General features: G+C 46.3%; 1 pseudogene; it reads right to left on the bottom strand.

Moving 5' to 3' along the window:
- Positions 1-374: 374 nt before the first annotated feature.
- Positions 375-1,765, bottom strand: LOC112624401 (annotated as a pseudogene).
- Positions 1,766-4,882: the final 3,117 nt, after the last annotated feature.

The raw sequence follows: 4,882 nt of genomic DNA, 5'->3' as shown, positions 1-4,882 counted from the left end.
GCAAAGTCACAACAGGCTTATTCTGAAACACGCTGGATTACCACCACAGATTACGCAGGACACAGAGGCTGTGCTGGGGCAGGTTTGTTGTGTCTTCTATATGGAGTTTCTGCCAGATAGGGGGCTAATCATGCAATAGCTTGAGTTTTTCTTAACATGATAAACACCCAGGATTGCTAGCACTAGAAAGTGTGTGCTCACTGTTGTATAAGACATTTGAGCAGTGCTACAAAAACAACAGAAAGTTCCTTCATTTTAATCTGGTTATATGCCCGAATCTCTAATCAAGAAATAATTCAGCTATAGGAGCCAATTAAATTACTATAAAACATGCCTTCACCTGTAAACCATTTCTTTTCCCTGAAATGTAAAATTTAAAGTAAAATGTCTCCGTTTTTGATAGGCAGCTCCACCACCAGTCTCTGATATTGTATATCATTCAATGCAGCCATGGCATTTCATTCTGGAAGTCTCAGAAGGGATGGGCCAAAGACAATTCCATGGCTCTCCGCATTCACAAGATTTTCCTTTTCATGGAGCGTCACTCTGTTTAGATGCGCCATCAGGGATCGGAGGGTTTCACAGCGAGCAGGTGCCAGTAGTTTCAATGCTTCATGAAGGGTTTCCAGTTACTCACTAGGATCCATAGTTTTGGCAGATTCTATAAACTTAGGGTAGATATCATGCGTAATTAGTGAAATTGGCAAATCCCTGAAGTGCGGTTTCTGAGTTCCAGTGGTAATGTTGATGTCTTTGTATGTGTTCACAGAAATAGCTGCTTTCTCACCACCTCTGTCAAAAGCCGTCTTGACATCAGTTAAGTCACTAAATCCTGATACATGGTATAGCCCTTCAGAATTGGGACTTTCAAACTCAATCTCCCTGTTGCACATGTCCACCACCCTTGGCCGCTTAGCAGTGTGTGCTTTTGACAAGCACTGTAAGGTCACAGCTGGACACGCTGGCATGCCTCAAGCCAGTCATTTGGGACCATGTGAGGTCACTGCTTGTGAACACTGAAACCAATCCACATGGTTCACTCCCTGAGCAATGAGACCATACATGAGGATGGCACAGTATTCATGCTAGCATGGGCCTCTCGATCCATGGACCTTGAAATTGTGAACCTTTTCATATTTTGGAATTTGCTCGTTTTCTTTCAGAGTTGCTCTTCTAACAAGTGATGTCAGCCTTTTCTCCAACACCTCATCCTGGCCTGTAGAATCTCACCATGTGTCTCTTTCAGGACTGGCATATATTTTTTGCCAGCAGACACTCTGTTTAAGGTTGTGCATCCTATGTGTTCATAAACTGGGTTTATCATCACCTTGGCAATGTATTCTGCTGCCTTGTTTCAATATAGACAGTAATCAAGCCATCAGTTACCAGATTGCGGGTGGATGCACAGTGTTTCTCCCCAGCAAAGTGATTTCCATTGCACTAGAGCCTCAAATTTCTTGCTTGACTTCCCAATCTGAAAGCCAAAGTGTAGAGCCCTGGCTGTTGCTGCCTCTCCCCATGATGTATCTCCCTCAGTCACACTCAAGAGCTGGTCAGCTGCTTCTCCGGAGATCATGCCGTGAAACTCTCTTCCATGATACTTCGGGCTGTTTTCTCCCTCAAAAGTACAGATAATCCTTCCAGGATGAGTGGCTTCCTGTTGTAGCTGATATAAGTAAGATTTCCAAATAGGAAATCGATTTTCATCTATATCAAACAGGGTCAAGGCCGATCTTTTTTTTTTCTTCCATATACTCAAGAACATGGATAGCATCAGAGCATTATTTGCAAAAAGACTCTACTAGAAAACAGGACTATTGCCCCAAGTTTTTTTTGTTTTTGTTTTTGTTTTTTGTTTTTTTGTTTTTTCTGTTTTTTGTTTTCTTAAAATATTGAGTTGGTCTTGAACTCCTGGCCTCAAGCAATCCTCCTCCTTCAACCTCCCAAAGTGCTAGGATTACAGTCCTGAACCACTGTACCCAGCCACAGCCAGGTATTTTTTCTTTTAATGATTGCCCAACTTATTTTATTATTTACTTATTTATTTAGGATGTAACCAACAAACATTTATTTTGCACAGTTTTGGAGGCTGGGTACCAACAGACTGGTGAGAGCATCCTCCTGGTTTGCAGATGGCCATCTTCTCACCGCATCCTCACACAGCCTCAATGACGCCTATCTGCTCCTTCTGGAAGCTTCCCAGGGGTCTGATGAGAAAATCACTAGCATCGTGTACCATCGTTATCTTCTCTTTCTCTACTTTTTTTGAGCAGTTCAACAAATTCCTTGAAGGATTCAGTGATGCTAATATCATCATCAAAGTCAGAGTATCTCCAATGAAATCAAACTGAAATGACTGCAGCATCTGGGAACATTTCTGACCTGCAGAAGAGTAATGCTCAGTAGCTCATTATAAAGGATATTACAAAGGATCCAGATGAAGAGACGCATGGGGTGAGTATGGGGGAAGGGGTGGGGAGCTTCCATGCCTTCCCCAGGCATGCCACCCTCCAGGGGCCGCCACATGTTCAACTATTGGGAAGCTCCCTCAACTTATTTTGAATAATTTTTTTTTTTTTTTGAGATGGAGTCTCGCACTGTGGCCCAGGCTGGAATACAGTGGCTCGATCTCGGCTCACTGCAACCTCCGCCTCCTGGGTTCACACTATTCTTCTGCCTCAGCCTCCTGAGTAGCTGGGACTACAGGTGCCCGCCACCACACCTGGCTAATTTTTTTGTATTTTTAGTAGAGACAGGATTTCACCGTCTTAGCCAAGATGTTCTCAATCTCCTGACCTCGTGATCTGCCCGCCTTGGCCTCCCAAAGTGCTGGGATTACAGGCGTAAGCCACCGCGCCCAGCCTGAATAATTCTTTATGGTAGTGCACGTATACCTGAAGGAACCATTGGATAGGCAGTTGCTAATGTTTGAAAAACAGAAGCTTACACATAGCTTACAGAAAACAGCTTATGTGTAAGAGCATGTTGGGGAGTCCTCACTAGAACTGTGGTCTTCTGTGGTCCACAGTGGAGAAGCAGGACAGGCCCAACAGAAATGTATTTTCCAGGGTCTGAGGAACTTCCCAGCGAGGGGCTCAGCCTGGGTTTTTGCTGGAGAGCTCCATGTGCAAAGGCTGGGGAGCTTCCCGGAGACACTCATCCAGAGAGAACAAGAAACTGGCCCCGGAGAGGCCCTGAATGCTGGGAAGGGTGGAGCTCTTACTCCAGCCAGTTCCTGGCCAAGGCTACTGCACACACATAAGCCTAGAGAGAGAGAGAAGATCAGAGAGAAAGCCAGAAAGCTTTGCCTCCATAGGCTCTATCAACTACTGGGGCTGGGCCATAGCACCTTGGGATCCACGCCTGTTAGGAACAGGCCTCCAAATCTGGCCATAAACTGGCCCTGAAACTGGCCATAAACAAAATCTCTGCAGCACCGTGACATGTTCGTGTTGGCCATGACGCCCACACTGAAGGTTGTGGGTTTACCAGAAGGAGGGCAAGGAACACCTGGCCCACCCAGGGTGGAAAAAGGCTTAAAGGCCTTCTTAAGCCACAAACAATAGTATGAGCGATCTGTGCCTTAAGGACATGCTCCTGCTGCAGATAACTAGTCAGAGTCCATGCCTCTATTTCGGCCCATCCCTTTGTTTCCTGTAAGGAATACTTTTAGTTAATCTATAATCTGTAGAAACAATGCTTATCACTGGCTTGCTGTCAATAAATACGTGGGTAAATCTCTGTTTGAGGCTCTCAGCTCTGAAGGCTGTGAGATCCCTGATTTCCCACTCCACACCCTATATTTCTGCATATGTCTTTAATTCCTCTAGTACCACTGGGTTAGGGTCTCCACGACTGAGCTTAAGGGAGGAGACCACCCCTCATATTGTCTTATGCCCAATTTCTTTTTTTTTTTTTTGAGATGGAGTCTCGCTCTGTCACCCAGGCTGGAGTGCAGTGACCGGATCTCAGCTCACTGCAAGCTCCGCCTTTCGGGTTCACGCCATTCTCCTGCCTCAGCCTCCCAAGTAGCTGGGACTACAGGCGCCCGCCACCTCGCCTGGCTAGTTTTTTGTATTTTTTAGTAGAGACGGGGTTTCACCAGGTTAGACAGGATGGTCTCGATCTCCTGACCTTGTGATCCGCCCATCTCGGCCTCCCAAAGTGCTGGGATTACAGGCTTGAGCCACCGTGCCCAGTCTCTTATGCCCAATTTCTACCTTCAAAGAAAGAAGAAGTAAAAACTAAAAGGCAGAAATGAAATCCACAAGCAGATAGCCTGGCACCACACCCTGGGCCTGGTAGTTAAAGATCCATAACCTAATCAGTTATGTTATCTATAGATTACAGACATTGTATAGAAAAGCACTGTGAAAATCCCTGTCCTGTTCTGTTCTGTTCTAATTACCGGTGCATGCAGCCCCCAGTCATGTACGCCTTGCTTGCTCAATCAATCACGACCCTCTCACGCACACCCCCTTAGAGTTATGAGCCCTTAAAAGGGACAGTAATTGCTCACTTGAGGAGCTCGGTTGTTGGAGACGTGAGTCTTGCCGAAGCTCCTGGCTGAGTAAAGCCCTTCCTTCTTTAACTTGGTGTCTGAGGGGTTTTGTCTGTGGCTTGTCCTGCTACAAGCTGGTCTCAGCACACGCCCCTTGGAGGAGCATGGAGCTCACTGCTCCACAGATTTGGAACCATGAGAACTCAGAGCATCAGTGACATCCCTACAGTTGTGCCCTGGAGACATCAACATGAGGCATGGTGCTTGGCAACACCGTGGCAGCTCCAGCAGGAAGTCCCAGAGCTGGCTGGGCATAGTGGGGACTCCTCTGTGTTAGCAGAGTTAGCAGCTCTGCTGACAAGTGTGTGCTCTCGGGTTTGC

Source organism: Theropithecus gelada, chromosome 5 (genome assembly GCF_003255815.1).
Source record: "Theropithecus gelada isolate Dixy chromosome 5, Tgel_1.0, whole genome shotgun sequence".
Taxonomy (NCBI): domain Eukaryota; kingdom Metazoa; phylum Chordata; class Mammalia; order Primates; family Cercopithecidae; genus Theropithecus; species Theropithecus gelada.
This window is presented reverse-complemented; position numbering and strand designations above follow the sequence as displayed.